Here is a 23,585-nt window from a genome sequence, read left to right on the forward strand (position 1 = left end):
GCTGAGAACAAATGGGGTGCCTTCGAGGAACTGCTGGGAGAGGAACATGCCAGGGCCAGAGCTAGTAGGCAATGCAGCCTCCTGGAACTGGTGGCCCCAATCCAGCCAACTTTGGCAGTGGGGAGGGGCAAGCACAACACCCAGGAAAGCCCATTGGTGCCTATCTGGTACTGGTGTAGATGTGGCTCCAGCTGCTTCTTCCTGTGCAGAATCCCTGGACAGATCCCAAGAATCAGGACTATACCTGTACATTATTTACTCATGAACAGAAGTGTCAAATCTGTCATGATATAAGAAGAATCTCTTCGAAGGCTAAGATTCAAGGATGATGAGAAAATAAAGTGGAGCTGAATGGATAAAACAGAAAAAAACCCAAAGGACAATTAAATGTTTTATATTTCTGGTAAATGTCATTTCTATGAAGAAGATAACATACAGATGTCCCTGAAAAAAAAGTGTAAAGTTCAGCTTAGGTCTTCTATAGCACCAATGGAAAGTTGTTCAGATGCAATTTCAAACACTTGAGAGACATAGTATAAGGGGGATCATTCCCTGCTAGAAAATGGAAAGGACACAGGTTATCTAGGCTACCTAATGAAAGCAATTGTCACTCAGATGCAAGAGAAATTTGAACATCTCACTGGGCCGAGGGCAGCGTCCATGCAATTGGCCCAAACGGCACCTCCACTAGTCCAATAAAAGAGATATTTGGAACCTGAAGGATAGAAGGACTATGAGATAATTTGATGCAGAAGGGGAGCAGAAATGTAACTGGCAGCTTTCTGTTCTGTGCTGGTTATTAAGGAGTGGGAATAATCCTTCCAATGTTCTTTACTTTGGGGGAGTTATACCCACAACGTTCAATGAAAGCTATGCCATTGGGGAATGCATATGGAAAACTTGAAGAGGACTTCCTACACAGAGCCAAAATTATATGAAATCCCAGAAACCTGCTTTTGTAGACACATAGGTTTGTGCATGGACATATAATCAAGCAATTGCATGTCTTCTTTTCACTGTATGTGCAGCATGTTTGGCACCATATATATTAGGTATAGCCAAACAGTGGCTGTCCAGATGTCCATGGACTACAGTTCCCCTAAACCCTTGTCAGAGGTTCATGGGAATTGTAGTCCACAGGCATCTGGAGAGCCACCATTTGGCCATCCTTGTATAGGGACAATGAATGATGTTCTCCATGCAGCTGGAATGATTCCATCTCTGTTATAAGTGCAAATATTGGGCCCACCAGTCAGGGGCTATCTTTAGTAATTTCACAGGGTATGCATCAGGACCAGATGATTTTCTTGATTTTAAATTTCTGACCAAGTATACAAGTACAGTGGTGGAAAGTGCCAAGTTGCCACTGATTTATAGCAATCCCATAAGATTCTCCAGGCAAAAGATATCTAGAGGTTGTTTGCCATTGCCTCTTTGTCACAACTCTGGTATTCCATGGAGATCATCCAAATACTAGCCCTAATTAGCTTCTAAGATCTGATGTGATCAGGCTGGTTTTGAGCTATGGAAGTCATGGCATGGTGTAATGGTTGAGAGTGGTGACTTCTACTCTGGAGAACTCGGTTTGGTTCCCTACCCCTCCTTTACAAATGGGGTGCCTGCTGGGTGATCTTGGGCCAGTTTCAGTTGTCTCTGAGCTCTCTCAGCCTCCCCTACTTCACAGGGTTGTGTGGATAGAAAGGGAAGGTGACTGCAAGCCACTTTGAAACTCCTTTGAGTAATAAAAAAAGCTTTTCTACTTCTTGCACAGTATGAGCATGGGATGATAATCTATTTGCTATAAGGTATAGAGTCCTAGGCTTTTAGACTAGGGTTGTGTGCTTTGGCCTCCAAAGCAGCCATTCCAGCCCGAAGCAGCCAGTATTGTGGCACGGGGGGAGAAGGGTTGCTGCTGGAATGGTCACTTGGGCAGCTGAAGCGCACAACCCTAGACCTTTGTATGTATAATATTCCCAGGATGATGTAGTGGTTAAAGAGTGTTGACTTCTAATCTGGAGAACCAGGTTTGGTTCCCCATTCCTCCACATGAAGCCAACTGGGTGACCTTGAGCCACTTACAGATCTCTTGGAGGTCTTCTCAAGGAGTAGTTCTCTTAGGGTTCTCTCACCCCCACCTATCTTACAGGAATAGTGAGAAAGGGAAAGGTGTGGGGAGAGGAAGGGAAAGGAGTTTTTAAACTGTGGGGTATAAAAGACCAGCTCTTATTCTTCTCTCCGGTCCACTGATAGACTAAAAGAGTGGCTCAAAGAAAACCTAATATGAACAGCAACAGAAGCTGTCTCTAAGGCCTGCTACAGAACTCAAATCATGCTATTTTAGGGCAAGTTCACAAATAATCAATTCCTTAACCTTGTAAATAAGTAAATGTCTCTAAATTGTAATTTTACTCACCAGATTTCTTGATAATCCCATGGATTCTCCCTAGTGTTTCCATGAGCCCCAATGCTTGTGTTCATGGAACAAAATTTCCCCCTTCCCCCACTCCTGTCTCAGCATTAAATACCCCCCAAATGTTTTTGGGGGGCTCTTCCCAGGAATAGGATTAATGGTGTCCCCTACAGGAGAGGGGCGGCTGAAAAATCTCATTCTATAAGCACCAGTGCTTGCATCCATGGAAATACCTGTATACTAAGCCAAAATTTCCCCCCTCACAGTGGAATATCTCTTCAGCATACATACACACAGGAGGTCACTTACACATTAGTTGTTTACCTTGGCTTGGATGCTATCATGAAGTATGGGCTTTCTTCCCACTTCTGTGCACCATTGTGATGAACATGCAGGAACATACAAACCAGTCCAGACCACTGTGGGTAATTTTTCATTCTTATAAATTATATTTCCTGTTTCATATGTACATTATACTCATCTGGGTTTTTTTTAAGGCATTTCTAAATAGAGTAGAAACCAACGGCCACCATATGAGAACTTCACCATGCATGGCTGTCAACTCCTGACCCAAAAAGATCAGCCTCGTCTTCAATTGCAGGAAACCAGACAGAAGGTCAATGGAGTGCCCGTGTCATTCTGCATAATTCTTGAAGGTTTGAAGCACCACCTTGCCAATTCTCTGTTGGCCAAAGAGCAAGTAAGGCACCTTTTAGGACAGATGTCAGGAATCTTAACGTCAATTTGTGGCAGGGATTATAAAATAGGCCACATTTAAAATACCATTCAGAGCACAACTGTGTTCTGTTGCTAGCATGCATGGAGAGTGTTGGGCCATCACTCCCCGTGAATTTTAAAGAAATAGGTGAAGTGAGAAAATGTTTCTTGAAGAAAAGGGTCCATATTTCAGTAGTAGATGGAGCTAGGTTTTGATGGTCCAATACGGCCATTTTTTGGATAAGACTAATTCTAATTTGTATTATAAAAAAAAACACTGATGGCAATTAATCAAAGCAAACCAAAATCCTTAATAGCATGAGCTTTTGAGAGAAAAGGGAAAACGGCTTTCCATCTTTGGCGTGTGTAGCTTTATGTATGTGCACACACGTGCATGTATGCCTATAATAAAATGGCTGCAATGAAGGGTGGATGTCATAACCTTATTCAGCACTGAGGTCCCTCCCTGCCCCAAATCCCAACCACTCCCAGCTCCACCCACAAAGTCTCCAGGTGTTTCCCAACCCAGAGCTGGCAACCCCAGTTTTAAACTGTGGCTTTTAATTACAATTAATTACAAGCCACCTGAAACAGGCCACCTAAGTAAATAGGTCTAAGTAAATAGATAAGTGCATCATAGTCAGGGACTCAGTCCTAAAATGGCTGGTGATACAAATATATATATGAATACGGGTGTGTATTAAAATGCTTATTTGATCCAAAGCAGTACAGTATACTCTGCCTATAACTGTACTCATACAGGAATCCCTAAGACATCCAACTTGCTGGGATCCTGATCAGCCAGTAGTTCATCTAGAAGCCTGCTGATCCTTAGGTAGACAGAGATTTTGGGGTGGAACTTGTGGCTCGTACGCTACCACATCATGAACCAAAGCCTGAAGCTCCCATCCCATCCTTCTGCTGGCCAAAGGAGTCTTCCTCCAAACCCAAGAGGCTTTTGGTCCAGTGGAAGAGAAAGGATTCTCTTACATTGGAGAAAGGATTCAGTTTCTCAGCAGAGGTTAAGCATGCAATGTAGAGGAGAGCGCTAGCTGCTTAAGACATACAATGGTTTTGTTTGGAAGAGAAGCAACTGTGTAAAGAGAGAGAGGGAGAGAGATCGAAAGGAGCCCTAGCAGTTGCTCTGGTGGCAAGCAGGGAGGAAGGGGGCTCAAAGGATCAAGACCTCTCCAACTGAGCCAATAAGGACATGGGAGGATATTATTTGGAAAATACCAGGACCAGTTCCATACTGGGAACTTTGCTGCCCAGATCCCCTGCAGAAGCACCCATCCAGGACAGATGAAGTGCACTGGACTAAAGGCTCCCCTATGCAGGCAACCTGCCTCAATTCAAATTCCCACCTGCAGTCCAGTGCAGAGCCTCCAGTGCGGAAATGGTCCAGGAAATTCCTAGTCTAAATATGCTAAATGCAAATTGACTCCGATGCCCCTGTAGGATATTCTTCCTACATGCCACTGAATCTGTGCACACTACAGATCTTGCATACTCTAACACAGATTTTGCAGAGCAGAGTGGTAGAACACATGCCAGTATGTTAACATGTAAGTAATAAGTCATCACCTTGTGGCTTGAAATGCAGCAGGAGGGGTGCACTCTTCCCAGGTCACTAAGGTAGCCCGGACGGCGTTTCTCCATCTACGCCAAGCTCGGCTACTAGCGCCCTACCTGCCCCCGGAACACCTGGCCACTGTGATCCATGCAACGGTTACTTCTAGATTAGACTTCTGTAACTCGCTCTACGCGGGCCTACCCTTGTCTCTAACCCGGAAGTTACAGCTGGTACAGAATGCAGCTGCACGGGTCCTCACTAAATCATCTTGGAGGTCCCATGTTCAGCCTCTGCTGAAGCAGCTGCACTGGTTGCCAGTTTGTTTCCGGATCAGGTTCAAGGTTTTGGTATTAACCTTTAAGACTATACGCGGCTTGGGTCCTGCATACTTGAGGGACCGCCTATCTCCTTATGCCCCCCGCAGGGCACTTCGCTCTGCGGGTAAGAATCTGCTGATGATCCCAGGACCCCGGGAGGCACGCCTGGCCTCGACAAGGGCCAGGGCCTTTTCGGTCCTGGCCCCTACCTGGTGGAATGAGCTCCCTGAAGAGCTGCGGGCCCTGTCGGAGCTCTCTGAGTTCCGCAGAGCCTGCAAAACGGAGCTCTTCCGCCAGGCGTTTGTCTAAGGCCGGGTGATGGCCCGGGGCTAAGATCGGACCCCTCTCCCCGGAGGGGGGAGGCCAGTACTAGACTGACCTGGTTCCCCAGAGTGTTCCATCCTATGCCCAATTATCCTCCGTTCCTTTCTGCTCATCCAGCGGGCCTGTATGGGAATAGTTTTTTTTTTTTTAATCGCCATCATTGTGACTTAGTCATTGTTTTAATGGGGTTTTAATGGGGTTTTAATGGGGAATTTTTAATGGTTAATATATTGTATTTGTATTAAAATATTGTGAACCGCCGCGAGCCGGTTTCCGAGAGCGGCGGTCATACAAATCAAATAAATAAATAAATAAATAAATAAATAAATGAAGGGTTGCCAGTTCTGAGTTGAGAAATACCTGGAGATTTTAGAGGTGGAGACTGAGGAGTGAGGGGTTTGGGGAGGGGAAAGACTCCCCTCCATGTGAATTGATCTCTGTTGCCTGGAGTTCAGTAGAGACCCAAGGAGGTCTCCAGCCATCACCAGGAGGTTGGCAACCCTAAATAAATGACATGCCTGTCTCTGCTGCTGTAACTTCATGGGAGAGCAACCCCACCACCTTCCGCTCTGAATTTGGGCAATGCATACCGTTTGTAGGCCATCAAAAGAAAAGAACAACCCTCAGAAGCAGAATTAAATAAAATGTAGTTTTAAGGCTGACAGGTTCTTATTGGCGGACGCGGCAGCGAACCAAACAAAGGTTCCCGAAAGGGAATGCATGAAAGCTGCAAGCCGCTTGGTATTTTTGAAGCAGAGCCAAAAGAAAGAAAATGGGGTGGGGGAGGTTGCTCCCGTTTTAAGCATGTTTCTTCAACCGTTCGAGATTTTTGCTGTTCTTTATTTTTTTATGAAAGAGCCCGCATGAAAGAGTCAAAACTTCCCCGGGAAGAAGCTGGGTATTTGTTTTGCTATTACAAAACAGAATATAAATGTTCTGCTCATTGCGGCAATAGACTAGGCTCGAGCGCCTAGAAGAACTGAGCGGGGGAAAAGGAGGCATCAAAAGTTGCTGATCTATTCTGCTCCAGGCTAGAGATGGATGAAGGCTTCTGATTTCATTTCAGCTCTTATCTCCTTCGTGGGGATATTTAACTGAACTGAGTGATTCTGAAAGAGGTTCGCCTCCAAAAACACCCATTGTGGATCACTATTGGGCATATGTGTCTTATTGGCCAATTTGCACTCCTCCACATTCAGAAGGGCAGGATGTCAGCTGGGAAGATGCATTTGTTGTGCAAAACATGGCCGTACCTTTTGCAGTGGAACAGAAGAAGAAAAAGTCAAAGACGAAGACGATGAAGATGACGAAGATGACAATAAAGAAGAAGAGGAGGAGGAGGAGGAGGAGCTGGCTTTCTGTCCCCTGCTTTTGACTACCCAGATGAGTCTCAAAGCAACATTTTTCCTCCAACAGACACCCTGTATGGGAGGTAAGGCTGAGAGAGATCCAAGAGAACTGTGACTGGCCCAAGGTCACCCAGCTGGTTGCATGTGGAATAAAACCCAGTCCAGATTAGAGGCCACTGTTCTTAAGTGCTACATGCTCTCACTGAGTTGATCTACTGTGTAGGATTTTATCACACCCTTCCTAAAAGGAGTTCTGTCAATGGACATAGTTCTCCAGATCCACCCTTGGCATTTGGGAGGTTGACATGACCATATATGTTCATATCACCTGATAAATGTTTAACTAATTTTAAAATAAATTAACAATTAATTAAGTCTCACCCATTCAGGAAACCCATCCAGGGCCATCAAGAAACCCCAGGGTCATTAAGAAACCCCAGTGTTTCATATAACCAAAGTTGAGAAAGCCTATTCTAGACAAACAAGATAAGAATATAGTCTCTAATTCAGGTATCCTCAACCAGGGTTTTGTGAAACCTTGGGGTTTCTTGACAGCCCTGGAAGGATTTCCTGAATGGGTGGGAATTCATTTTTTTAATTGTTAAAAATTTATTGGGTGATATGACCATATATGGTCATGTTGACTGCTCTCCCTCCCAAAATGGCCAATGATGGGCCCGGAGGGGGTGGGAAGGAAAGGGACCCCAGGTGGGCATGTATACAGCTCTGTTTCCAAACCATATCCTGCATGATTATGCCACTTCTGGCTTTCTTGTGGCCTGAAGAATGTTTTGGGGGTTCTCAAAGGTGAAAAGGTTGAAAAAGGCTGCTCTAATCTAATCTAGCTAGTTGGTTGGGGAGAGATGCAGGAGGCATCTATCCACCTGCTATACTGCAGGCAGGCAAGACAGAAAGATGGGGGGAGTTCTGCAGAAGAAGCAGGAACCTAGAAGTGATCCATAAGAGATGTCGGCTAGCCTTAAAGTTCCAGCATCAGAAAGATCAGAAAGGTGAGTGGCCTGTTTTCCTATCAATTTCTCAATTCTATGGCAAGAACCATGCCTGTTCCTACAACCAGAGGCAAGTGACATCACACAGGGCACAATTTCAAAGAAATCTTTCAGTGTCATGCTACAAGGGGTGATCCAACTCCAACTAAAATCCCATTTCCTAAATGTAAACTATGGCATTCTTGAGCTTCTAGATATCTACATGTGTCATTTAATTCCATACCGTAGAACATTAGGTGGTAAGTATACATTTGTATTCATCCCTTGAGCCACTGTGGATTTTTTTTCTGTGCTGGAGTATTCCAAGATTATTTTGGACAGGATGAAAGTACCTGAAGCCCTGCATTTCAACGAGGTTCACATTCTAATTTCCATTTGAATGACTGCCTAGGTTCTTTTAGTGAATTTGAAATGGCCAATTTGTTTCATTTATCTTGCCAACACCCCCTCTTGTTCTCCAAGAAAAATAAAATGGAGGAGCTTTGACTGCCTGCCTGTACCTGTACTGAGATGGTTGCCTTTAAAACAAACAACACCCCAAAACACACACACACACACAAAACAAGAGGCTTATTAATACCACCTGCTGCTCCATCTCTGGCCTTAGCAGGAGGGGAAACTAGGGCTAGCAGCAATTTGGCTACAAACCTCTACCTGACTGTGCATTCTAATTCTGTAGAGATGGTCCAGGATGAGGTCTTAATGGTGTTTCAGGACTCTTACTTCCTTTGCCTTTCCCCAAAAGTTTGGCATCTTTCAGACACATCTGCTCAGCAAAGCAGACAATTGACTTTAGTTAGCTCATTCCAATTGTATGAATCATCTAAAATCACAGGAATAATTAATAATGGTGTTTATCCCATTGATCCACTGGACATGGGGCTGAATGGTGAGATGAATTTGTAGGGCAGAAATGATGAAGGAATTTCAAGAGTTTTAGACTTGAAAGATGGCCTTGATGAAGGTCATTTAATCCAGTGGCTTTCAACTGTTCCAGAGCTGGGATCTGTTGAGCATAATACCTACTGAACAGCAGTATGTGAGAGGGAACCTTTTGACATCAGAGGGGGAGCTGGAATTATGACCTCCCCAGTAAGAAGTCTTAATTCTGTTCCATGACACAATAGTTTAGGTCCTTGAAAAGACTGAGCATGCTTCCTTTATAGTCTTCTCTCTAGGAGATATATATATTTTTTTTCCTTGTAGGCCTTTGTTTTCCATACCCTGAACCATCCTTTGATAATGTCCCACCCATTTCCATGTATCTTGTAGCATGGTGCCAAGAAGTGGACAAAATACCAAGGAGATCTTGAATGATCATCAAACCTTCCTGCCAAGAAGAATCTGTTTCAGAAGCTCAGTTTTATGTGATCAGACATTTTCCCTGCATACCTTGTCAAGTTTTGTTGAAAATGAAATGGTCCCAATCCAGGGGACATTTTAAGAAAAAAATATTAATAATTTCAAGACATCCATCCATCCATCCATCCATCCATCCATCCATCCATCCATCCATCCATTCATTCATTCATTCATTCATTCATTCATTCATTCATTCATTCATTCATTCATTCCACCCTCCCAGCAAGCCTGCTCAGTGTGGTGTACATCAATTTCCTTTTGGACATACAAACAGTTAAAACAATTACATTTAAATTTAAAATTTAATCCAATAATGACAATCTGAATTGGACATCAGGACCCGCAATCCTGGATTTTCCCCACTATCCCGAAAGCAGATTGTGGTCTGCAGCATCTTGCAGTAGGGTGGCCAATAGATATTTCAGTCAGATCAGAATTAATAATAATTGCTGAAACAGAGGAAGAGTCCACCACATCTCTGACATTTCTTGATTGAGATCTAAATAATGGGCTATACTGAATCATCCACCCCTTACAGCTAGCAAGTATAGCTTGTAAGAGAGCCATGCAACAAGGCCTTTTATATATACACAGCCACATCTTTCTCTGTTCAGCCAGGTTAAGTCCTGACTTTCTCTGAAGGAATCTAATTAAACTGCATATGAAGAGGGAAAGAGCTGAAGTGGTATGGGTGTGTGCCAGAGGAATATGTGCAGGAATCCAGCTTTATTGAATACCTTCATCAGGTATCTAAAAATGGAAACAAGCCTCACAGCAAGTGAAAATCGCAGATGATGCTAACTTGGAAGTAATTGAGAACACTAATGAGGTTAGAAACAGAGAAAATAACAACTTGGAATTTATTTTTCGCAGACAAAGGTATCCACAAGTCTGATAATTTCGGACATTTAAAAAAGAAAGATCTACTCGGCTCCCCCAGAATCTTCATTGGTCAACCACACTTAACTGCTTGCCACTGTACTCTTCACATTGAACAATTTCTCATAAGAGAACTGGTCATGGGGGGATAGTATTGCCAGATCCAGGTTGGGCAACTCCTAGAGGTTTGGGCATAGAGCCTGAGGATGGCAGGGACCTCAGTGGGGTTTAATGCCACAGAGTCTACCTTCCACGGCTTCCATTTTCTCCAGAGATCTCTGTAGCCTGGAGGTGCCTTGTAATTCCAAAGGATTCCCCAAGTCCCAATAAGCATCATTTTGGAAGTTCTAACTGTGAAATGACTAAACTATTAGGCTGTCATATTTAGGTCACATTATGAGAAGACTCATTGGAAAAGACAATCATGCTAGGAAAGGTTGAAGTCAGCAGGGAAAGAAGAAGACCCAGCATGAGATGGATCGGCTCAATCAAGAAAGCCATGGACCGCAGTCTGCAGGATTTGAGAAAGATTGTTAATAGGATGTTTTGGAGAACATTCATTCACATGATTGTTGTTGTTGTTGTTATTGGATTTATTACCCGCCACTCCCAGCAAACTGGCTTGAAGAAGCTTACAACATTAAAAACCACACAATAAAATATAACCATCCCCAACTAAAACCATTCTGAGTCCAATGACCAACTAATCCTCTCCCCACACCTCTGTTCGACAACACCCCCATCTAATGCCACATGGGAAAAGATGCAATGGCAGGAGAGCCTGATGTCCTAGCTGAATTGAAGAGGGTCCCTCAATCTTCTTGCCACCCAGACTCAACCAAATGCCCACTGGAAGAGCTCTGTCTTGCAGGCCCTGCAGAATTGCACAAGCTCCATCAGGGCCTTTAGTTCTTCTGGGACCTTATTCTACTAGGTTGGGACCAGGACTGAAAAGGCCCTGGCCCTGGTTGAGGCCAGGCATACTTCTCGTGATCTGGGGACCACCAGCAGACTCATACCCACTGAGTGTAGGGCTCTACGAGGGGGCATAAGGTGATAGGCGGTGCCTCAGATATGTGGGGCCCAGACTGCAGATGGGCTTGAAGGTTAACACAAAAACCTTGAACCTGATCCAGAACACAGTCAGTAGCCAGCACAGCAGCTTGAGCGCCGGCTGGATATGGACCTTCCAAGGTGTTTCAGTGAGGACTCTAGCAGCTACATACTGCATGAGCTGTAATTTCTGGGTCAAGGACAAGGGTCTGCCCACAAAGTGAGTTACAGAAGTCAAGCCTGGAGGTGACCATTGCATGAATCACATGTCACAATTCTCAAGTGACGTGATGGCGCATCATACACACTACCACACATGTTTTCCTTGTATTTTGTCTGAGTCAGTCCTGGGCAACGATTCTTTCAGATATGTACTCCAAATACCATTTACTCTCTCTTCAGGCAATTTTAAGCTTTGGTACAGCCAGAGATGCAGCCCATCACTCTCTGTGTCTTGTCCAGCAGAACCATCAAAAGGTTGGGGAGACATCATCAGTTGTTATGAGTGCTGCCAGCTCTGGGTTAGGAAATCAATGCAGATTTGGGGGTGGAGCTTGGGGAAGATGGTGTTTGAGGAGGGGAAGGACTTCAGCAGGATAGAATACCTATCCTGCCATTTTCTCCAGGAGAACTGATCTCAATTTTCTGGAGATCAGATGTAATTCTGGGAGACCTCAAGGACACATGCGGCTATTGGTGCCCTTAGTTATTCTAGTATAATTCCCAACCAGGGTTCTGAGGATCTCTGGGGTTACATGACAGTTTCCCAGACAGTTTCCCATGTGATCTTTCCTAGAATTTCAAATGGCTGCTGAAATCACTAGAAATCACTAGAACCCACTTTTCCATTGCTCTACAGGTCTAGTCTCTTTCTCCACAATGGAAATGGTATTGATCGATTTATTGGCTGTATCCCACACCTTACTTTTATGCCCTGAGGGGGCATGTCACCATTTCTGAGGTTCCTCGAAGACTGAAAAATATTTCAGGGGTTCCTCCACAATCAAAAGGTTGAAAAAGGCTGCAGAGTACATTTTTTTACTGGCATCCTGTTATGGTGTAATAATATACTTGTTAATTGGTATGTTTATATTTATCTCATTTGGGAAGTCGGTTTGAATCCCTAGTGTGTGAGAAAAGTGGGATAAAATAATAAAAATGCACTAAGTTAATATTGATTGTGAAGAAGGGCCATATCTCTAGCATGTACCCCAGAATAAAGTGATCAAGTATAAGTGCCAGTTTTTTTTTGGGGGGGGGGTTAATATTCTGCTTAGAAGAGTATGACCAAATGCTGACTTCTCCTAACTAACAAGAGGGGTATACAATATCAATAAGTAAGACACAAAAGAAAAATGCCCATTGTTCACAGCCTTGTGCCTATTCTATTATTGATGTTGTTATTATATTTCTACTTTATAACATGCTTGAAATGCATCATCTGAAAAAGAAAATAAGCAAAGAAAACTGGCAAACTGAAGAAGATTATGAAACAGTCTTTATCCAGAAGTCTGTCTTTGAACTTCTATATTTTGGACTAGAAAATAAGCCCGCTGCAGGCAAAATGCAGCGGGCGCTAGGAGGGCACGCGATGAGGGCGTCAGGGCTGTGCGGCGGGGCTTTGGAAGTCCGGGAGGGGTTTCCTGGGGTGCGAGCGGCGGGCAAGCTGGAGGGCAGTAGGAAGTGGACGGGCTGCGGCTGGGAAGCTGGCTGGGCACTTACCGGGAAGCTGGCTGGGCACACTGTGAGTGGCTGGATGTAGCGGCGCTGGAGGTGGGAAGCTTGGGCCGCATGGTCGAGTGCGCTGCTGGCGGCGCTGGGTGGGCCGAAGTGTCGCCCACCGGCTGATGCCGGTGGGCGGGTCCGGTGGGCAAATAGTGATGGGCGGCAGCGGGGCGTCCTGCGCGTGCGCGGGCGTCGGGAGCAGCCTCATCCGGCATCATGGGAGCTGGGCGGCTGGCGCTCCGTGGTGGGTCGGATCAGTGCCGGCGGCGGTCCCGAAGCATCCCCCGCCGGCCACCGCCATTACCTCCAAGCCTTGCAAGGCGGCGCATGCGCGGGCGTCGGGAGCAGCCTCAGCCGGCGTCATGGGAGCTAGGCGGCTGGCGCTGCGTGGTGGGTCGGATCAGTGCCGGCGGCGGTCTTGAAGCATCCCCCGCCGGCCGTTGCTCGCTGCCTGGGCCGGGGGGCGATGTATTGTTAGTGGCAGCGGCGACCTGCAGCCTTGCAAGGCTTGGAGGTAATGGCGGCGGGCGGACGGCTGTGATGGAGCGCAGAGGGGGGCGGATCGGGAGGCGCTTTGTGGGCGGAGAGGATCGCCCACCAAAGCCAGGCTGGAGGGTCCCCGGCGAAGCGAGCAGCGCCACGCTCAGCCAGACGACCATCCCTGTGGCCTCCGACGCAGCTCGTCTCCCCGCCTGTCTGCGTCCCAGCGGCTTCCTTGACTGTGGCTCGGGGGGGTCCCGGGCTTGCTCGCTCGGCCGACAGCCTGAGACGGCGAGCTGTGTCAGGCTGGCCGTAAGGGAGCCCCCGGCAGCCGCGCTCCGCGCGGCTGCCGGGGACTCCCTTGCGGCCGGCCTGACACGTCGGAGGCGCTTTGCGCCTCCGACGCGCCAGGCCACCGGTAAAGGGAGCAAGTGCGAGCCGCGCTGTGCGCGGCTCGCAGTTGCTGGGGCTGGGAATCATAGGGACCAATCGGCAGGCGCTGCGCGCCTGCCGATTGGTCCCTACGATTGTCTGTCCAGAGGAAGGGTCCAATTCGGACCCTTCCTCATCACGGACACATCCCACCCTAGAACCCCTTAGCCTTTTATATAGTCCGCGGCGCCCGCGGCGCCACGGGCGGTTTAAAGATGCCATTTTTTTATCAACACTTTCAGCACCAGTATTATGTAATACAATCATTGAAGAGACGGTTGTCATTTGAAATCATGCGATGTATAATTTGGGGACTGTTCTAACATCCTACCTAAATATATTGTTGTAAGGTCATTGCATTCATGTTAGGTAAATAGGTATCCCCTGTGCAAACACTGGGTCATGTCTGACCCTTGGGGTGACGCCCTCTAGCGTTTTCATGGCAGACTCAGTATGGGGTGGTTTCCCCAGTCATTACTGTTTACCCCCCAGCAAGCTGGGTACTCATTTTACCGACCTTGGAAGGATGGAAGGCTGAGTCAACCTTGAGCCGGCTGCTGGGATTAAACTCCCAGCCTCATGGGCAGAGCTTTCAGACTGCATGTCTGCTGCCTTACCACACTGTGCCACAAGAGGCTCTTGCATTCATGTTATAGTTCCTAATTAAATGAACAGTATTTTGCTTTTGTGTCTGATGTCTGCTAAGTAGCAGAGATTCTTGCTTTGGATTTTAGGTACACCTGAAACTGAATCTGGCTGTTTTGGAGAGTCAGACCTTCGAAGGGCAGGATAGATAGCACTCTGCTACACAATCTTTTCCTGTTTAATGCAATCCAAGCCAATCTACATTTCTAAAGTAGTTTGATTTTTCCCCTTTTCCAGCCTCAGTGTAGTGTTATCAGATAGAAATCGAGCTCTCTGGGGATTCCATCTATGCTGAAATTGTGCCGAGCCCTGATTGAACTGCTGAATCAGTCTGTAATCAATCTTACATCCTACTGATATCCTTTGGTATTTTCTCTTTGATCACAGCCTAATGGGAAACACAGCACGTCGAGGAATAATGAAGTTTTGTCTAATTGTGTCTACGCCAAAAGGCCTGCAGGGCTACTTTTTGTTGCATCCAGTAGAATAGTTGGTAGCAAGTTGAAGGTTTGTTTGCAAAAATAAAATATTACATTGTGATTTTTTTAATGTATCTAAAGTTTCTTAATATGGTATTAATATTTTTAACATTTAGTATATCCATTGTGATTTTTTAAATTATTTGATTGATGGATTGCACAGCCAAAGGAATATTGTCTTGATGGGAGGAGAGGGGCTGCTTACATAAAATTAAGAAAGAAACCCCAAATCAAAAAGCTTAAGGAGCCTTCCTCCAATCTAAGTAACATTTCTGTTAGAGGAAGAAGAATGCTCCTGAAGCTGGAGGAAGCCTTCAAAATTCATTCAGAATAGTGGTAAACTACATCTTCATTTCCTACAAAATGCAGATTGCGGGGGGGGGGGGGGACTGAAATGGTAGCCATCAAATTGAAGGCCACCAACTGAATTCATGGAAGAAGGAAGGTCTGAAGCGTGGCCCTGATTCACGGTCCAGGCATCAAGGTTCTACACAGCCATCCTTCTTAGATTTGGGATGGGCATGAGCTGATCCACAAAGCAAATTTCATGATGAATTTGGCCCTGTCTGTGGTTCCAGAACCAAAATCTCCTTCCATGAAATTCTAAGTCAGTTTGTAGGGTTTGTGCCACTTCCAGACCAGAGTAGAAAGCAGATTTAAAGGGACTCCAAGTCCCCGTTTTCTTCTCCAATAGCTGACTGGCTCTATTGTCCTAAGCTATCATGTGCAGAACCCAACCCCAGACAGGCCATTCTCCATTTTCTATCTTTTGTGTTCAATCTCTTTAAACTTTATAGGGACTCAACAAAAAAAGCTGGAAAATGGAGAGCAGCCCCTTTCTGTCACCCAGCAATCTGGGAGAGTCCAGGCACTAACCCCTCCCTCCATTGTCTGAGACTCCCCCCCCCCCACGTGCTATCAGGAACTCACCCAGGAGGTTGGAGGATAAATTGGTTGGAGAAGAGACAGCAGACTGAGGTAGCTGGCAGAGGAGATAGCCAAGAATAACCATACACTGGTAGCAGGGTTGTGATGGCAAAACAGCTTGGGGACCAACATGGATTGGGCATCATCTGGTGGTGGTGGCAAACCTGAGCCCAGCAGAAAATAGTCTTGGATCAAGAGATGGCCAACCCACATTTCCTGGACTAGAGTGGCCTCCTTCTTTGCTGGTGCCACCTTGCCAAACTCTGCCCTGGGCTGGCAATCTATTCCACCAATAGCCTTCGTTGGCTGCCCCTTCTCTTCCACCAGCCTCATGAGTGATATTCTGATGGAAGGTCTGGGGGGCAATGGAGGGAAGGTTTGTGAGTGCCTGAGCTCTCACATAGACCATTTACGCACTGGAGGTTCCATGCTGGGCTGCAGGCTGGAGTTTTAGTCATGGCAGGTTGCCCCACCTCTTCCTGCACCCATATGAAGGAGAATTTGGCCTGGTGTACCTCATCCACCCCCAATCTGTGCTCCTGACAGGGGGGTGGGGCAGTGAATTTCCCAGTGCATAAACGGTCATATTGAAGCAGCATCCAACCCCAGACATGGTGCTCCCCATTTCCCAGCTATCTTGTGCAGTCTCTTTAAATTACTACTTAGCTATTTTGCTGCCAGCTGATTTGAAGAAGAAGAAGAAGAAGAAGAAGAAGAAGAAGAAGAAGAAGAAGAAGAAGAAGAAGAAGAAGAAGAGTTGGTTCTTATATGCTGCTTTTCTCTACCTGAAGGAGGCTCAAAGCAGCTTACAGTCGCCTTCCCTTTCCTCTCCCCATAACAGACACCCTGTGAGACTGAGAGAGCCCTGATATCACTGCTCGGTCAGAACAGCTTTATCAGTGCTGTGGAGAGCCCAAGGTCACCCAGCTGGCTGCACGTGGGGGAGTGCAGAATCGAACCGGTATGCCTGATTAGAAGTCCACACTCCTAACCACTACATTGCTGATTGCTGTCAATGGTGGTTAAAAGAGGAGGCCTCTAATTTGGAGAGCTGGGTTTGATTCCCCACTCCTCCACGTATAGCCTGCCAACTGACCTTGAGCTATTCATAATCCTGTTAGAACTGTAAGGTCAGGGCTTTCTCAGCCCCACCTACCTCACATGGTGTCTGTTGTGGGGGGAGGAAGGGAAAGGTGTTTATAAGTCACTTTGAGATTCCTTAAGGTACAGAAAATCAGAGTATAAATCCCAACTCTTTTTCCTAAATCCTAAAGACAACGGATTTAGAAAGGTGCAGCTCTGCTTGGGATGACAATGCTAATAACTGATGAAGGATTTATTGGTTTCAGGAAGAAGAGAAGGCAATTGTAAGCTGCTTTGAGATTTTTTCAGGTAGTGAAAAGTGGGGTACAAAAAGACCCTTATCTTCTTTCTGAAATCCTGATTTAAAGGGACTGTGAGTTCCTATAAGCAAAGTGTGCTGGACCCACAAACCATACACCAAACCAGCTCATCAGAGAGGAAACAACTTTGGTTCATGGTTTGGTCCATGGTTTGACCATGAACCACGAACTGAACTGTATTGCTAGGGTTTGTGCTCATCCTCACCTTTGACTGTATCACGTCAAATCAAAGGGCCTAGAAATGAAAAGAAACAAAGCTAGTCACGCCCCCCCCCCTTCTTCCAGGATAATGAATGAGTCACCTTCCTGAGAGAGGCGGAGTCCTTTGTTCCTGGAATGCCACAGACATGTCAATTGGCCTGTTTTATAAACATGTTTTTATGTCTCTCTGGTCTGGCTTCCTGGCAGCTCCCTCAGCCAACGAGCTGAGGGATATTGTTCCTCCATAAGTCATCCTTCAGAGCATGGCATTGTGTCCTGGAGGACACTGTTAACTTTTAATAATATCCCCTGTCCTCCCCCTCTGTCTTCCCTGCCATTGATTAACGAGTGGCAATCATGTTATCCCTTTGTCGAATATTACGGGGGAGTACTTTGTCTCCAGAGCTCAGTAGCTCTCCTCCTTAGCCCTGTACCCATATCTTGGGGCATCTTTTGTGGTCCCCTTTTTATTCTTTGACAAAAGTGACTGAGAAACACTTGAGGAATAATCAGAGAGAGAGAGAGAGAGAGAGAGAGAGAGAGAGAGAGAGAGAGAGAGCACTCTGTACTATTACCTGACTCCACAGTTTCATTGAGAGGTTCCAATTATACGCTTAGGCTGTAAGAGAAAACCTTGAGGAGTCTTTCAGAGCTATTCAGGACCTAAATTGGATTTTGCAGCCTGAGCAGCGTAGTATGGATTTAGTTTAAGCTTTAAACTATTTGGGCTTCATCTCTCAGGTGCTCAGAGAGCTGCTGAGAATCAAGTTGGATCCACTAATTAAAAATAATTCCTGATGCCTGACTAGAGCTGTAACAGAAGTGCTGTATCACAACTGCTGCTGGGGGGTGGCAGGGAGAGCCCCCACAGGGCCTTAAGCTCAGGACCTTTTCATACTAAATATTCAGATTCAGATTCAGAGTACCTTTATTAGCACAAAATTGCAAAGCATAAAATGAAAATTTCAAACAGTTTCAGATGTAAAATCTACTGTAAAAGATTTTCATTTAAAATTGCCAGTAAAAACTTTGCTACTTTTATAATAGTTGCTGTGTCCCTCACTAAATGTGATTAAAATATTTTAATCCAGTGTTTCTTGTTAACACAGATGAATTTCAATTTCTTCAGATAATTAGCTAATGGACGACGAAATACTTCAAACTTAGGACACGCCAGAAGTATATGGTACAACGTATCAGGGACACTACATCTATGTAAACAGTATCTCTCCTGAGGAGGTATCTTCAAAAATCTACCTTGGGTGACATTTGAGGGAAAGATGTTTAAGAGAGCTACTAGAAATGCTCTTCTTAACTGGTGTGTCTCCAAAATTTGGAGATACATGGGCATGGATTTGTAAGATAAGGGAATATCCCAGAAGCAGGGAGAACATACACTGTTGTTAGAGGAGCCCAGAATCTGTGTATCCTGATCTTCTAGTCTCTGTGATATTAGCTTTAGTTATCGTCCTTTTGTCTTGCATGCTAAGGGATGAGATGTCCAGACCCATAATTTGAAGTTGGTTTTTTTTTACATTTTGCCCAGCCAGCTGAAAGAATAAGGGTTAAATATTCAGAAAATGCACAATGCATAGCCTCCCTGAGCCTTCGGGGAGGGTGGTATATAAATATAATTAATTAAATAAATAAATAAATAAATAACACAGTGGCTATCGTCATGAACAGTGGGAGAGTGTGTAGAGCAGCCTTTCCCAACCTTTTGACCAGGGAGGTACCGTTAACTATTTGTTTCAGGCTTCAGGACACCAGGAGGTGAGGTCAGCTGGCCATGCCTCCCTGTCATGCCCTCCAGAAGTGAAAAGGACCTTGAGTGCCAAAGGTTTAAAAGGCTGGGGCATCTTCCTTTGTCACCCCCTCCAGCCCCATCATTGGCCACTTTGGGAGGGGTCAGGTCATCCTGACCAAATAAGAGTAGATTCTTTAAAAATAAATTTTAAAAATATTTCATGGAGTGGGAGGGCTCTCCCCAGCCACGATTTTGAAAAACCCCATGTTGTGGTACCATTGAGGGGCCTTTATGATACCATATGGTGCCTATGTACCATAGTTGGGAAACCCTGGTATAGAAAAAGTGTCTGTATATGTCAGGGATCCCCAGAGATGCACTGCTTATCTGTACATGAAAAGATACCTTGAGTCCCTTAGACCTGAACTGGATTGCTATAGTGGTTAAGAGCGGGACCTTCTAATCCAGTGAACTGGATTTGGTTCCCTGCTCCTCCACATGCAGACAGCTGGGTAACTTTGGGCTAGTCCTGTCAGAGCTATTCTGACCAAGCAGGCTCTCTCAGCCTCACCTCCCTCACAGGTTGCCTGTTGTGTGGAAAGGAAGGTGATTGTAAGCTGCTTTGAGACTTCTGGTAGAGAATAATGGCATATAAAAACCAGCTCTTCGTCTTCTTTTGAAGATAGATAGGTTTTGCTTGCAGCAAAATTTATTTTGGGGGAACAGAAACATTAGAAGAAGAAGAAGAAGAGTTGGTTCTTATATGCCGCTTTTCCCTACCCGAAGGAGGCTCAAAGCGGCTTACAGTCGCCTTCCCATTCCTCTCCCCACAACAGACACCCTGTGAGGTGGGTGAGGCTGAGAGAGCCCTGATATCACTGCCCGGTCAGAACAGTTTTATCAGTGCCGTGGCGAGCCCAAGGTCACCCAGCTGGTTGCATGTGGGGGAGTGCAGAATCGAACCCAGCATGCCAGATTAGAAGTCCGCACTCCTAACCACTACACCAAACTGGCTCTGCTGCCTGGAAGCAGTGACAAGATGGCTCAAGCAGAGTTGTCTGAAGGTAAGTCCTTCAAAGACGGAGGTCCTGTGGCTTGGTAGGAAGAGTCAATGTGAGAAATCAGGGCTGCCCACCCTGGATGGTGTACAGCTCTGCCAGGAACCTGGCCAATATCTGGGATGCTTTCCTCACAATGGAAGCCCAAGTCACAAACATAGTGCGGTTGGCATTCTACCACCTCCACCAAGCCAAACTACTAGCGCCCTAACTGGCTCTGGAAGACCTAGCCACATTGATCCATGAGATGGTTACCTCTAGACTGCACTTCTGTAACTCGCTCTGTGCAGGCCTGTCCTTAGCCTGCTGGTCCAAAACACAACAGCCAAGGTACTCACAGCAACCCCATGGAGGCCCCACAGTCGGCCCATTCTCCATCAACTGCAGTGGTTACCAGTTGAATTCCAGATAAGGCTAAAGGTTCTGGTAATTACCTTTAAGGCCATACACAGTCATGGCCCAGTGTACCTGAGGGACCGCCTCCCTGCCTATGCCCTTCAAACAGCTTTTATGCTCCACCACCACCACCGGCAAATGATCTCCCTCCCTCCCAGAAACCCATTCATGTGTTCTGCCCCTGGATGTGTTTGCACTCTTATAGTCCATTACCTCATAGTTGTTAATGTTAATATTATTGTTGTTGTTGTAGTTATTTATATGTTATGGAAAAAACTAAGTTCCATGTATTGTTTTATTCCACGTAAACCTTGTTCTGCCGAAGCTGGCAATTAGGATTTTGTTTTTCAGTTGTCCCAGTCAGGCCAATGATTTTTTTATTTTCATGTCATTAATAGTTTCCTCACACTGATTTCCCTCATGTAAACAGTATGCATTTTTCATTATGTTTTGTGCATCCATAAATCAGCATTATGTTTTATAACTGTCACATATTGTATGCTTTAATGCTGCATAAACTGATTATTAAAAAAAAATCTGAATCTACAACGAAACCAAAAGCCAAAAAAAAAAAAAAGTGAAGAATGAAAACTGTTGGCAAAAGCATAAATGGAAATGAAAAAGAAATGAAATGGGGAATATTTGTCCCTAATTAATTCCCTAGTATTGCTGCAGCCCGGGCCCATCAGATCTTGGAAGCTAAGCAGAGTTGGCCCTGGATAGCACTTGGTGGGTGACCTTCCAAGGAATATCAGGGTCATGGAGCAGGGGCAGGCAATCACAAATCACCTCTGAAGGTCTTTTGCCTGGTGTCAGATCCCTGTCAACATTCTTGACAAGCAATCTTGGCATTAGCAGCAAAATCAGTTTACTGAATAGCAGTACTAAGCTCATGATTATTCTTGCTGAAACTGGTTTGATAGACAATACACTGATCAATATTATCCCAGTAGCCCCACCTTAAACTGACAATAGGCAGGCTTCCCCCTGTTCCCAGGAAAAGTATGGAAGCTAGTCTTGTGTCCATATGCACATGACATAATTTGTGCACAGCTGACTCATGTCCAGCTGCAACAATCAAGTCCCCTCTCCCATAGTTCCATCCTCCCAAGAGAACATTGGCAATTAGACTACACACATTGAGCAAAGTAGTAAAACCAGTTACAACCTGTTAACTTCACCGGACCTGCTCCCCACTGACAGAATGAGAAGAGACACTGACAGCTGACACCAGCAGGATCAAGGCAACCAGGCAGATCCTGACACCTGACAGGCAATCCTAGGGTCTCCTGGCTATATTGCACACATGTCATAGCATATATCAAATGTTAGAATTCTCCCAGGTGAGGTCAGGTGAGGTCAGCACTTCTTGACGATCTCCTAAGGCCCTGACCAGAGGCCTGATGGAACAGCCCTGTCTTACAGGCCCAATGGAACAGGTCAAGGTCCTGCAGGGTCCTGATCTCTTTTGGCAGAGCATTCCACCAAACCAGGCCAAGACCAAACAAGCCCTGGTCAAGGCCAATTTCTCCTCCTTTGGGGCAGGGATCCTAAGGAGATTTGGGTCTGCTGATCTTAATGTTCTTCATCTCTTTCTGTAGATTTAAAGAGCACTCATATTGCTGTTATGTAATTATACTTGATCGTAAAGTTCTTTGTTTGTTTGTTTATCTTGTGATTTATTTCCTGCCACTCCCCGCAGGCTTGTAGTAGGTGAAAAACGTCAGATAAAATCTAAATAATCCCATTAAAATCCCTGACATAAAAACCGTAAAATACAACAATATCAAACAGCATAGAATAAAGATACAGCAGAAACATCATCCCATCCCTAACATCCCCAGCAATACCTCCAGGGATGGGTGGAGGAGAGGAGAAGAGTGAGGAGGGGACAGATGGAACTTACAAGCCGCCACTTTAGGTCCTGTTGGAAAGGAAACTGGTCCAAAAAATGTTCCAATGACGATTGCAGCCTTAGTGCTGCTTGTGACATTCTCATTTATTACTTTCAAGGGGGGGAAAAAAAGTTTTCTCTTGACAACAGACCAGTGAATGCGTACATTGGCAACCCGGCCTTCCACCTGCGCATGATCCGTCACAGGCTCTTACCTTTAATTGCTGAAGATGCATCGAGTTATTCCTCAGCCCTGAACAGTATCATTAAGCGTTCCAAGCACTTGCTTCCAGTGGTGAGGCCACTCCACCAGTCTGCACTTCACACTAGAGTTACCACGGCCTGTATCATTAAGCTCGGCGCCTGATTTCTAAAACCCCTCCACTTTTTCTGTAGCTGAAAAAGAGAAAATGTTGAGTTGCGAGGACGAATCAAGATATCAGCGATGCCATGCCACCAGGAACTCAGCTACGGCATCTTGCTGAAGAGGAACCAGTACTCCGCAGGCCGACTGCAATGCTTCGGCAATGACAGACCGACTGCGTCCCCAAAATCCACCGATGCGCAACTGTGAAAGACACAGTGTCTTGCTTCTAAGTCAGATAGCTGACATTAGCTTTGCTCACTTCCTCCCATCCGTAGCTGGCCTGAGTCGTTTTGCACTGATCAATTTATCCTCATCACAACACCGCTGGCAGTGGCTTAATAAAAAGAAAACTCAGCAACGGGAATGGAAGTTTACAAAAGGGGGAGTGCGCATTACGATTTGGGTCTTGGATTTTGAAACTGTAGAGCTGCAGTTTGACTGGCCGAAAGGGAATGCCTGAGGTTGCTGTTATAAAGGCCCCATACCTGCTACCTGGGCAGAGTCTGCACTTACTTTGTTTATTCCATTGTCAATCCTGTTGAATTCAGATCGCTTTGAACTCGGATCTTCCTCTCCCCCCACCTCCCCATTGAAACAGGAAAGTCTTCTGCACGTGGTTAGGGTAGTTCAGAAGGGGGGGGAGGCAAGCCTCTTTCTTTCTTTTCTTGAAGCGGGGGGGGGGGGAGAGAGAGAGGAGCCAGGCAGGGAGCCTCTTTCTTTTCTTGGAGGGGTGGGGGAGATCGAAAAAGGCAGAGAAGGGAGAAAAAATCCAGGACCGACAGAAGTTGAGAGAAATTAGGGGCTTCTCCTTTAAGGCAAGTCTGTCACATGACCACC

The 23,585-nt window shown here is 45.7% G+C and overlaps 1 long non-coding RNA gene across 1 annotated transcript in view; it reads right to left on the reverse strand.

The window, feature by feature from the left end:
- The window catches only part of LOC143819282 (uncharacterized), a 49,156-nt gene extending 26,384 nt beyond the window's left edge, over positions 1 to 22,772 (reverse strand). Inside the window, exon 1 of the long non-coding RNA XR_013224894.1 lies at positions 22,597 to 22,772. This is a non-coding gene — a long non-coding RNA (uncharacterized LOC143819282). The remainder of the gene's footprint in view (positions 1 to 22,596) is intronic.
- Positions 22,773 to 23,585: the final 813 nt, after the last annotated feature.

Source organism: Paroedura picta, chromosome 10, assembly GCF_049243985.1.
Source record: "Paroedura picta isolate Pp20150507F chromosome 10, Ppicta_v3.0, whole genome shotgun sequence".
NCBI lineage: Eukaryota > Metazoa > Chordata > Lepidosauria > Squamata > Gekkonidae > Paroedura > Paroedura picta.